Source organism: Megascapheus bottae, chromosome 16, assembly GCF_031878675.1.
Source record: "Megascapheus bottae isolate mThoBot1 chromosome 16, mThoBot2.hap1, whole genome shotgun sequence".
Classification (NCBI taxonomy): domain Eukaryota; kingdom Metazoa; phylum Chordata; class Mammalia; order Rodentia; family Geomyidae; genus Megascapheus; species Megascapheus bottae.
In genome coordinates this window covers 32117904-32130680 of record NC_143524.1, presented here as the reverse complement: position 1 = coordinate 32130680, position 12777 = coordinate 32117904, and the positions used below count along the sequence as shown (strand labels likewise).

Genomic DNA, 12777 nt, shown 5'->3' with positions numbered 1-12777 from the left:
CCTCCTGAGTAGTTAGGCTGGCTTGTTTTATGAGATAAAGTTTTGAGCTTTTGCCAGATCAGATTTGGACTATGATCCTCTCCCTCTCACACAGCTGAGATTACAGGTATAAGTCATTATATCTAGCCTAGACAATACAAAATCTTGAGCCCCCGCTACCTCACTATCAACAGTAGCTGTAAAAAGCTCTTATATCACAGAGTCTGGAGGAGAGAATATATACATACAAACATGCATGGTTAAAGTGCTTGCCTAGCATGCATGAAGACCCGGGTTCGATTCCTCGGTACCACATACACAGAAAAAAAAAAGCCGGAAGTGGTGCTGAGGCTCAAGTGGTAGAGCTCTAGCCTTGAGAAAGTCCAAGGACAGTGCCCAGGCCCTGAGCTCAAGCCCAGGACTGGCAAAAAAAAAAAAAAAAAAAAAAGCAATAACCTGAGATTCAATCCTGGTCTCTTCTACTAATTTGCTATTAATTTGACCTGAGATAAGACATCTTCCTCTCTGCATATGCTTCTTGGTAACGTCACAGGCTTAGATTAAGTGGTCTACTTCTAAAACCCCTCCTGAATCCTTAATATTCAGCAATTCTTGTTCCACTGAAAGGCTGGTTTTCAGAGCACTGTGTCAGCATCCTCTAGAAACTTGTTAGGCACATAGTATAGGCAGAAACTACTCTTTAACAAGAGCCAATGTGAATTGTACATGGAAGTTTGAATAATCCTGTGGCTTCTGGAGAAAGCCTAGGCCCACCCAGAGTATGACCTCCTCACCAGGAAGATGGAAGAACACAGCTGGCCAGTAGCTGAGGACCAGGGAGAAACATCCCAACACCTTTTAAACACAGCTGTGATTCATAACACATCTTTCAAGGACTAAGAGTTTCTAAATTTGAAATCTTTAGATAGAATGACTTGAAATTACTAATTATGAACGGAAGTGTAACCATGAACTGAGCATTAGTGAATCCAGGGCTCCTTCTGTCCTGATATGCTGCCAGCTGCCACTGAGGAGAGCTCTAAAAGCAGCAAGGAGGTCATCTCAAAAGCACAGCATTCTACTGCAACCCTGGTCTCCTGACTCATTGTGGCTCAACATAGCTTCAGTTTCAGAGAGACCTCATAAAAACAGATGGCTCTCATAAGACTGCAACTGGATCCTAGGCAGCAGAGTAGAGATGAAAGAGGGTCTCTGACCCTCTGGGACCAGTTCCCGGGAACAAAAAGAGAAGAAGGGTAGAAGAGCACATGATAAACATCTTATTGAACAAAACCTTGCTTCGCAATCAGCATAATCCCTGTTTCTGGCTCAGTAATACCCCTGAGGAAAACCTCACGCAGGCAGTGAGGCCTGGAGAGAAGCCAAGAAAGTATCTGAAGAAAGTCCTGAGTTCTAGCCCTGGCTCTACATTAACAGGCCATGAGACTCTAGGCAGCCAGCCTCCCTGAGCCCTTTCATCCCTCTAGATTAGAGATTTTCACTTGTCTCTATCACCACTAATCCTGACATGGGAATCTACTGCATCCTAGCTACTCCTCTTAGTTCACATGGCCACACCGCCCACTGTGCAAGGGTTATAATTTGATTACCTATTTTATTAGTAATGGAGAACACAAGACTTGGTGGCTATGGAGGCTGTCAGGAGGTAGGAAACGGGTATCTCATTGTCACAATATTCATTTTTCATCCTTGGCACATGTAAAAAAGGTAACTTATGACCCTAAAGCCCAGCTCCCAGTCTCCTCATCCAATCTATGAAGGCCTGCTTTTGTTTCAGGATCACACAGTAACAACAGACATGGTCCGGCTTCAGAAATCAGAATTCCTGACCACTTGATTGCCCAACCCTAACAGAAATTTCTCAATCTGACTATAAATCTCTACAAGCCATTAGCTACAACAGTACTAAACTTCCAAACATCAACTTTCAAGTTCAACCCTGTACAGAACTTAAAGAACAATAGAACAAGACCTCTCTCTGATCACTTCTGCCCTTCTTCTTAAACAGGCTAATTTTTACATGGGGAAGGCTACTGTGAGTAATATGAGCCCTGGCTAGCCCCTCCTCCCACTAAAGCACACAAGAAAGAATGAGTGAGCCAATAGGTGTGTATGGTGTGTGTGTCTGTGTGTGTGTGTGTGTCTGTGTGTGTGTGTCTGTGTCTCTGTGTCTGTGTCTGTGTGTGAAAATACACAATCAGTTAAGAAGGACCAAAGATCATGAACTCAGTTGCATCAGTGTCTGTCAAGCCTGCCCTTGTTGCCCATTGTGAACTGGGCCACTCTCCTGTGCAGAATTCAGAACTAAAAGAGAAGACACCAGGGATCTGGAAGATTTAAATCTGGGGAAAGCTGGAGCTCAAACCAGTTTAGAATTTTCTCTTAACTAAGGAACCGTAACAAGTAGTCTCTGCTCAACTATTCCAGATTCTGCAGTGTTCTGTGCTATTCTTGCCAAAATTCTCAGGTCAGAAATTTACTCTTTAGAAAATGGATGCTGTTTCTATTGCTATTATCAGATAAAATATGAAAGCACACAGTACATTGTACTGTTTAAATGAACACTTATTGAACCCTAATCTATAAAATTCTATTTCTCTGTGTCACAAATGAGAAATTTTGCAAATAAGTGGAGTTACAGAGCAACTCCAGGCTACCCACTTTGGAGAACATAAAATCACTTAAGTGAGGCAAACTGACTCTGGTGGACTAGCCTGTATTTTTCATCCACTTACATAACTCTGCATTGTCAAAGTGCACCAATAACTAGCTCTGTCATCTCTCATGCTCCCAAGAAAAAAACCTCCTTTGGGGCTCTTTTTACATTTATTTTGAATTGTCAGATCCCCAGAGGGGGGAAAAAATCAAATCACTGACGCTATTTCGAACTTCATGCTCAAGGCAGCCACTAAGAGGATAATAGGGCAGCTCCACTTTTCTCTCTTTGAGGCAGGAAGACACCCCACGGCTGAGAAGGAAAGGTGGGACACGTGTGTGGACATTCAAAATAGAGCAAGGAACCCCAAAACAACAGAAAGCCAAGAGGAGCTAGAGGAAACAGCTTCTTTGGAACTATGAATCATTCCAAGATAACTTAAGTTATTATGTAAGAAGCAAAGTGAGCTTTCAGACTTGCCATTGATTCATTGTTCAGCCATTCATGCATTCATTCAGCAAACATTTATGCAGAACCCATTAAATGGCAGGCACTGTGGCAGATAGGCAGGCAGGCAGTACAAGAAAGATTTCAAGCATCGGCACAGCAGCTCAGTGCTGCTCCCTGTGTTCCTGCCACTCTACCCCTCCTTCGGGTATTTGTGCCAGGTTCTCTCATGCTCTAGCACAGGTTATAGTTTAAATGTTCCTTCCCGCAGGAGGTCTTGGCTGCCTTGTACCTTTATAACAGGCAAGTCGGGAATGCCTGTTATAAATTCCTATCACTTCTCCTTTTTAACACTCCACACTTACCATTGCTTTTCCATTCCCATCGATAACAAGCTCTATGTGGGAAGGAACTGCCTGTCCAATGACTGGTAGAGTGGCTAGAATACAGCATAAACCAGGGTTCATGGGACAAACTACAGGCTCTGAGAAGTACAATGAAGTATGATGAAGTAACTGTGGTATGGAGAGCTGAACAGATTCAAAGCACACAAAGTTAGGTCACCTTCATCAATCCCCCTGGTGTCCTTAAGCCTCAAGTTTCCCATCTGTAAACAGACATAATACTTCATAGAGATATGGTAAAGATGAAATAATGTGATGTGAGAGTGATTGGCTCAAAATAGATGTTCAATAAATATTATCCCTACTATAACCTTCTACTCTCCTATAGTTTAGGAAGTGTAGTTAACTCTACCCAAGACGTCCGCTCTGTTGAAACTTATCAAGACAGGATTCACACAGGAGTAACAAGATAGGAACTGTGATAGGAGAGCAAATGGATGAGCCCATGAACTCTTCATGCTCTGAACCTAGACTCCATCAATCTGCCCCACCAAGATACACTAGGCCCACATTGGGTCTTCAAGATGCTGCACATGTGACTGCCACCAGGGGGAGAAACTGGAAGAGACTAAACCCATTCCTCATGCCAGAAAGTGACCTTTAAGAACACTGACAAATGTTTCCCAACTAGTCTGCAAGCAGGCTAGGTGAGACCATAGAGGAGAAGCAGCATGGGGGAATGGGAGATGGCTGATGCCAAGATCTAGAGGACAGCTCTTAGTCAAAGGCTGCCACCTCCTCGATGTGTGACTTGGATAGGTCTTTTTCCTCTCTAAGTCTCATTTGGCCACCTATAAATTGAAAGGACTGGCCCAAAATAATGTCTAAGGGCCCTTAAACTGCTAAGGAAGGCTCTGTGATTCCAGATGCATATCAGTGCTCTCCACTGCACTGACATTCTGCTCTCAATCACACAGCAGATAAAATGGCCATAGGAAAGAGCTACCATGGTATTTCCTAAGCCTGTTTGGTCTCATGATTCAGCACTGCACCTGCTCCTTCAGCATTTCCAATTACTGGATAATATCATCACTTGGACTCCCAGAAACAGCTACCATTTGTCACCCGCTTGGTATTTCAGGTATTCTTTTTTTTCTTAGACTAATCAATAAAATTGACAAGTAAAATTTACCCAAAAAACAATTTATCCTTCTTTGTTTCCACTGTAAGAACATCAATGCCTTTCATGAATTGCTAGCCTGCACTGAAAACTCAGACTGCTACTACAAGGTATTTGGAAATATGGAGATAAAAATATTACTTCATAAACAACAAATGATATGCATAGAGCATACACAGTAATATGACCTATCCATAATCCATGGCTTTTTTCCTATTCAGATAATATTCAATATCCCAGGCTTGTAATACTATCCACTTTCACAAAAGCACATACCCAATAGTCACCAAGTGCTATTTAAGATTCCTTAGCCTTATTCTTTTAGTAATGGCAATTGAACTCAAAATACTTCACTTGGGCCAGGAGTTTAGCCTTGTAGTAAAGTGCCTAGCATGCACAAAGACCTGGGTTCGATTCCTCAGTACCACATACATAGAAAAAAGGCAGAATTGGTGCTGTGGCTCAAGTGGTAAAGTTCTAGCCTTGAGAAAACCCAAAGACAGTGCCCAAGACCTGAGTTCAAGGCCCAGGACTGGCAAAAAAAAAAATCACTTCACTTGCTCTCTACCACATAAAAGTGTTCTACTACTTGAGCCATGACCCTAGTTCTTTTGCTTTTAGTTGTTATTCCAGATAGAGTTTCAAGTTGATTTTGCCCAGGCTAGCCTCAAATTCTGATCCTCCAGTTCCTGCCTTCCAAGTTGCTGGGATTCTATGTATCACCTGGTCCAAGCATCCATTCTTCTAGGGATTGATAAAACAAAAAGATAAAACACAATTGGGGGCCGGGAGTTTGGCCTAGTGGTAGAGTGCTTGCCTAGCATGCACGAAGACCCGGGTTCAATTCCTCGGTACACCACATACATAGCAAAAAGCCATTTGTGGAAGCAAGACCAAAAAAGCATGTGTACCCATAGATATATACACGTAGACAAAGATATATATGCTCATATATAGAACATGATCATAATTATGAGACCATTAAGGGAAGAAAGGGAAGGGAGAAAATAATGAAGGACGTATAAATTCACAACACATTACAATTATGTATAAAGATGACACAAAGAATCTCAGCAAAAGCTGGGTTGGGGGACAGGAAAAGAGAAAGTTGTAGAAGGGTGACTGATTAAAACATAATACATGCACATCTGAAATACCTTCATTTTACCATCAAGACATGGTAAAAATGTCTTGATACAATAAATACACACTAAAGAAAACTGAATGACAGGAAAGTAAAAAGGCTCTGTTAGAGAGCATCACTAGAAAAGGTAGTAGATGAATGAGGATGAATATGGTTGAAGTAATTTTTTTGTATGTACAAAAACACAGCAATGAAACCTGCTGAAATTGTTTTAGGAAGGGGGAGGGAGCAAGAGAGAATAACAGAGGATGAGTTTCATAGGAAATATAGCATTAGCATATGAAAATAGCACTGTGAGAACTCCTTGTACCACTAACACATACTAATAAAAAAGCACTTAAATATATATTTTTTAAAAACTGTATATAAAAAAACACTACATGTAAGGCAGGGAGCATAGCCTAGTGGGTATAGTGCTCACCTAGCATGCCTGAAGCCCTGGGTTCAATTCCGTGGTACCACATACTCAGAAAAAGCCAGAAGTGGTGCAGTGGCTCAAGTGGCAGAGCAGTAGCCTTGAGCAAAAGTGTCCAAGGACAGTGCTCAGGCCTTGAGTTCAAGACCCAGGACTGACAAAAAACAACAACAAAAAAAAAACTATCTATACTGAATAAGTACAGACATTTTTCTTGTCATTAATCCCTAAGACAACATAGTTCAACAACTACTTACTTAGCATATATACTCTAGATACTCTAAGTAATCTATACATGATTTATTCAGCAGAACATTATAAATTATATGCAAATATTATACCAGTTTATATAAGAGACTGAAGATTTTGATATCCACATATGGTCATGGAACCTATCTGCATCCTATGTGGCTGCAATACATCATTATGGGTGTATATAGGTATGTGGCTGTATGTGTGTTTGTATATGTTTTGAACTTAGGGTCTGTGCGTGCTTGGCTAGTATTCTACCATTGAGTTACATCTCCAATCAGTTTTCTGAGCTGATCTCACAGGTATCTCAGGCTGGCCTCAAACCTGAGATCCTTGTGCCTCTACCTCTCAAGTGCACTCACCACAAAAAACCTGGATTTTAAAAGCTGGCATTTAAAAGCTTTTAAGGATAGACTAAGCTGCTGGACATGGTGGCTCATGCCTGTAATCCTAGCTACTCAGGAGGCTGAGATCTGAGGATCACAGTTCAAAGTCAGCCTGGGCACAAAAATCTGTGAATCTTATCTCCAATTAACCATCAGAAAACCAGAATTGGTGCTGTAGCTCAACTGGTAGAGTGGTAATCTTGAGCTGAAGACCTCAGGGACAGTGCCCAGGCCCAGAGTTCAAGCCCCATGACAAACAAAAACAAAAACGAAAGATAGATTACGAAAAATATGTTTTATGGATCATAAATACCAAAGCTGGCAAGTTGGAAATATGGAAGACAGTTTTCATTGTTCTTAGAGCCTTAAATTTGGAATTATCAAAACACATGGCTTGGAGAATGCTGATTTTTAGTTCCATATATTGTTACATCAACCATAGTAATTAACAGGTCTAGTTAGGATAATCAATGACCACTAAAGTGACTGCTTTTCCTATCATGACGGCCTTAAGAAACGGTTTACTTAGAGGCATGTCTGTGTTTATACTTCTCTGAAATATACAATACAACAATGCTTAATGACTTAAGAAGACCCATGCATTTTTCAAAAGATGTTGAATTATAAAAATCACAAGGATTTCTTTTTAAAGCGCTGAGATCCTTAAATGAAAGTTATTACCTGGGTACATACATCATTGACTATTTTCCAGGAAAACTGATGCTTTTCCAGAAAGAGATACCAATCAAATGAGCCTAATGACAATTTAACCTGAATGTTTCTTTAGCTGCTATATTAATAAAAGGTAATTAAATACATGGCAAATAGGTATTCAACAAAACAAGAGCTTTCAATCCCTCCTGATTATTATTGGATTCTCAAATTCAAACAAGCCAAACCACCCCTCAAACAATTCAGATCACAGAGACAGGTAAATATTAGGTTAGCCTGTCTCCCAGCTGGAAAAACAAAGAGTTCAATGCGGTTATACATTCAGGAGAAAAGAAACTGCCTGTGTCTGCTGCCTATAATTTTACTCCACTGGCTCTTAAACCCCTGAGTTGAATATCCCATAATACTCCTCCAGTGAGACCTACTATGCAGATATTAGCTCTACTATTAACTTCAAGAGTGGTCCACGGCAGTGCACTGGACGAGTGATAGGTCATGACTCAAACAGCCTTCATGTAAAAACTTCATGAAGACTGCTTTATCCTCTGGCAATTCTACAACAAACAGATCTTCAGGCCACAAGACTTTTTACCAGACTAGAGACTACTGCTTGGGGAAGAGGAGCTGGAATCTGGCATGCTGTCTTTCTCCTATTGTGACACATGTCCATACTCTCTGAAGATGGGGGGGGGGAAAGTAGAGAATATGGGCAGTGACACAAGGAAGAGAAAGGAAGCTTAGGAAAGAATAGAGGAGCATATTTTAATAGTAAACAACTAGATGACAAACCTGGAGGCAGGGTTCCCCTGCCCCTTTCTAATTTAAAAAGGAAAGTGGACTTCATCGTTCTGAATTCTGCCCACCCACTTGCCTCTCTCTGCCTCCCTCCCTAGCTTGTCAGTAATCCAAGATAATGAAGTACCACCAAGGAAAATCAGGCAAGAGAACTGAGCACGGACAGGAGAACTACCTCTCCTCAAGACCAGCCCCTGTGCTAGAACACTCTGAACTGCCTACCAAGCCTTCTCAGCTGGGAGGGCTGCTAATAACAGTGAATTCATTTGGACGTTTCTCTGCAGAGAAGTTGAGGTGTCACCTCGCTGCATGAATACAGTGTGCAGCCTGCCTTCCTCTAGATCATCCAGGTATGCACAAGCTTCGCAGCTAGTGTGACTCCTGATGGATTGCGGCAGCCTTGGTGGTGGTGGGAGTGGCGGGGGAGGGGACAGGGAGAGTCTGTGAGCCACCAGGGAACAAAGACGTGAAGGATATCCCAAAAGTACAAGCACACTCCAAGAGGCCAGTCTTTGTGGGAAATCCACAGCTCCGTGGAGCCCTTGTCCATCTGGCAACAGATGGCTGTTCTATTCTAGACTTGGCCATTCCCCTGGAGGAAACCCCTTTGGAGGTGGTTTTGTCACTCCCATTCTCAATCTGCACTTAATGCTCATACATCACCAGGACGTGCAACCAAGATGGGAGATTCTCAGCAATATTTGGGGGGGGAAAAGGAACTTTTTTTTTTCCTTTTACTTCATGTGCAGTTGTTTTATTTTTGAGTTGTAACTGTTTACTACAGAAGAGCTCCAGAAAAAGCTTTCTTAATAAAACATTCTCTTCTAATCTGCAAAGAAGAAAAGCTGAGTGGGAAGGGGTTTAGCAACCCACTCAAGTCCATCCCAATAGGAAGTAGGAAAAGCATTTTTCAAATCACAAAGACGTGTCAAAGGAAACCCAAGCAGCCCTGCACCCTCGACATTTCCTTCTTCATGGGCAAGATACCAATATCTCAGGATGCTAACAAAGCCACTTGGGATAGCAGTGTCTGACACTTTTGCCCCAGGCTGGCTTCAGACTACAATCATACTAACTCACTTCCTGAGTAGCTGGGATTGCAGGTGTGCACCACTTCCCCCCAACCCCTCCTTTATTTTTCTGAGATAGAGTCTTGCTAACTTTTTGTCTGAGCTGGCTTTGAACTGAGATCCCCCTATCATCACCACTTCGCAAGTAACTGGGACCACAGACATACCCATACCCAGCCTTCTTTTCTGTTTTTATGTTTTTCTAATAAATACTATGTGGTATTTCATTGTAGTTTTAGTTCCCTAATGATCGGTGATATTAAGCATTTTTTCATTTGGCTACTGGCCATTAACATAACATCTTTGGAACCATTTCTATTTAAGCCCTTTGACCATCTTTTAAATTGGGTTGTTCCAAAGAAATGTAAGTTTTATGAGTTCCCTCATTTGTAAGAACTAAAATATGTCCGAATTATTCTTAACAGGGGATCCCAATAACCCAACTGCCTAGTGCATAGGACCATATATAATAAAACGTATCAACATGAACTCCAAAATACGGAAACAAGAGCTTCTTATTATGTCCTGTATGTAGGGGTTTTTTTCCATACTTTTTCATTTCTCTTAATTTCCTGAACCTTATGTCTTGTATATAGGATTATTCGATATGTAGGCCGGGAGCATGGCCTAGTGGTGGAATGCCTGCGTAGCATGCACGAAGCCCTGGGTTTGATTCCCCAGTGCCACATACACAATAAAAGCTAGAAGTGGCTCTGTGGCTCAAGTGGTAGAATGCTAGCCCTGAGGAAAGCCCAAGGACAGTGCTCAAGCCCTGAGTTCAAGCCCCAAGACTGCCCTCACCCCTGAAAAAAAAAAAAGATTATTTGATATGTTGAAGGATCACAGAAACAGCAAGACAAAGGATGAACCAATGCAACATTGATACTCACTTCACTCTATGTTGGATATGAACCTTACAACTTGGAGAAGGAGGAGATTGGGGTGGGGGGGATAAGCAGTAGAAAATGAACAATGAACAAAAAGTAACAATGAACAAAAATAAACTATTCCTTCCCTTCACTATGTAACTATAAAACCCCTGCTATCACCTTTTCAATAAAAAAAATTTTTTTAAAGAATATTTGAATTGGGTTGTTTTCTGTTATTCTTGTTACTGATATAGTAGCAAGGCAGGGAGGGGTGTCAAAATTGAAAAGTTATCACTGGCATGTAACTTCCAAAGAAGCTCAGGCTCCACTTAGGTTCTACTATGTATCCTCTACAGTTGATGCTCAAACTCCAAGAAGAGTTCTACAGATTCAACTCACAGTGGACCAAAACTACTTAGAGGAAAAATGTTTTCATTCTTACAATGAAAGACTACAATATGGGTGGACTAGACATTTCATTTAGTTGTCATGTCTCTTCAGAATTCTTCAGTTCCAAACAGCTCCTCAACGTTTCCTTGGTTTTCAAGATCTTGACACTTGTGAACAACATGCCTGTTTTGAATCACTCTCAGTTCTTTCAGGTGACTGTTTTTACTTTTTTTTTTTTTTTTTTTTTTGCCAATCCTGGGCCTTGAACTCAGGGCCTGAGCACTGTTCTTGGGCTTTCTTAAGGCTAGCGCTTTACTACCTGAGCCACAGCATCAATTCTGGCTTTTTTCTATGTATGTGGTACTGAGAAATAGAACCCGGATCTTGGTGCATGCTAGGCAAGCACTCTACCATTAGGCTAAACTCCCATCCCAGTGTTTTTACTTTTTGTGTGAGTTTATGACTGTTCTCTGTAGGAAAGTTGGCCTGATAAGGAATGTTCCACCATTACCAGTCCAATTCTGTTTACAGTTCCTCCATGAAAATCCCAACTCTCTTCTTGATTAGCATGATAGCTCTAATATCTAGAAAATGAGAACTGCTCTATTATGTGGTCTTGAAACATTTCATAAAACCTGTCTAAATTTTATTATTAACAACTAAGATGATGCCTATATAGGATTTAAAGATCAAATAGTACAGAAAGGTATATGACAAAAAAAAAGTCCCCTGACTAACATTAAAAGAATTACGTAGTGAGAAGTGTCTCTCTATTCAATACTTGGCACATCAGTGACAGAAAAACTAGAGGAAACTTTGGCGGAAAATCAAAAGATGTAAGTTTCCAGTCTTAGTTCTACTGCTCCAGAAATGGAGTAGCGATAAGTCACTTACTCATGCAATAAGTATCTTTTCAACTCCTACTACTATATTTAACTTCTCTATGTTTTGATTTTCTTATCTGACAAATACACACAGCTCTACCATATGCCTCATATGTGGGGGGGGGGATGAAAGGGAGGTGGGAAGATGGAAATGTAAAAATGTAGCATGCTGAAAGCCAAACACACAAAACAAATACAATTCCATCTGATATGATGGCTCTAGGAAAGTCAATGGGAGAATCATAAACCACCTATGGAACACAAAAAACATTACAAAGTGGGGAATAAGAGAATATATGGTCTATATAGTTTTATATTATTATACTATCTGTATTTGCACTGTTCATTGTGGGAGGCCCTATTCACATGTGGTGAATGACAATATTAATTAAAACCAACTAAAATTAGAAATAAATTTCCTTAGTAACACAAGCACATTTCAAGTTCTCAATAGCCACATGTGGCTATCAGCTACAATGTCGGATACAGACTGCTTTCATCATCAAAGACAATTCAATTGGTCAGCACTGACAATATGTTATACTCCTTTATACTATATGTTCTTATAATGTCCAACATTAATGTGAGTGCTGTGGAATTAATACTTAGCATCTAGCCCATTGCTATAAAACAGAAAAAAAATAAAAATATTCACAATCAAAAAGAAACAAGTCCCTAGGTAGATAAGAGCTCTAATGAAATCAGAATAGCACTGGCCTTACAAGAACTTTAGAAGAACTCTGGTATTGTTTTTCATTACACAAATTAGGACACAGTAGCCCAGGGAAAGCAAAATCTATGGCCCCAAATCCCCAAAGGGTTAACATTAGATTTCAAAAGGGAATCTTATTTTTGATAGCATTTGGTTTTATCGTAGGATATGGGTAATCCCAACTTAGCTGCATGGTCATGAGAATTAAAGAGATAGTGGTATTCAGAAAGTGCTTAGCAGGGAAACTGACACTCATCCAGACATCGAGACTGCTACCTGGTGTCATTATTAACTGGTATATTGCTCTTTCTACCACACTGCATACCTGGTAGGGAGGCCACCAGATGCATCATCATCATGGAGCTGGTAAGTGTGGGAAGGAACCAGGATATTAGGCTGCTTGACAAAATGTGCCAGGAGAGCAGAATGATAAATGCAATGTAGAACAGTAACAGTGGAACTATTCCCACAAGTCCTCATGCAGCAGCAGACATTTCACCTTGCGTGCAAAGGGAAATGTACCATTTGTGTGCCAGTTTTCCCTTACACTTAAATAGGTGT

The 12777-nt window shown here is 40.8% G+C and overlaps 1 protein-coding gene across 1 annotated transcript in view; it reads right to left on the bottom strand.

The window, feature by feature from the left end:
• Sergef (secretion regulating guanine nucleotide exchange factor) overlaps positions 1-12777 on the bottom strand; it is a 210239-nt gene that overhangs the window by 125846 nt on the left and 71616 nt on the right. The window lies entirely within an intron of this gene.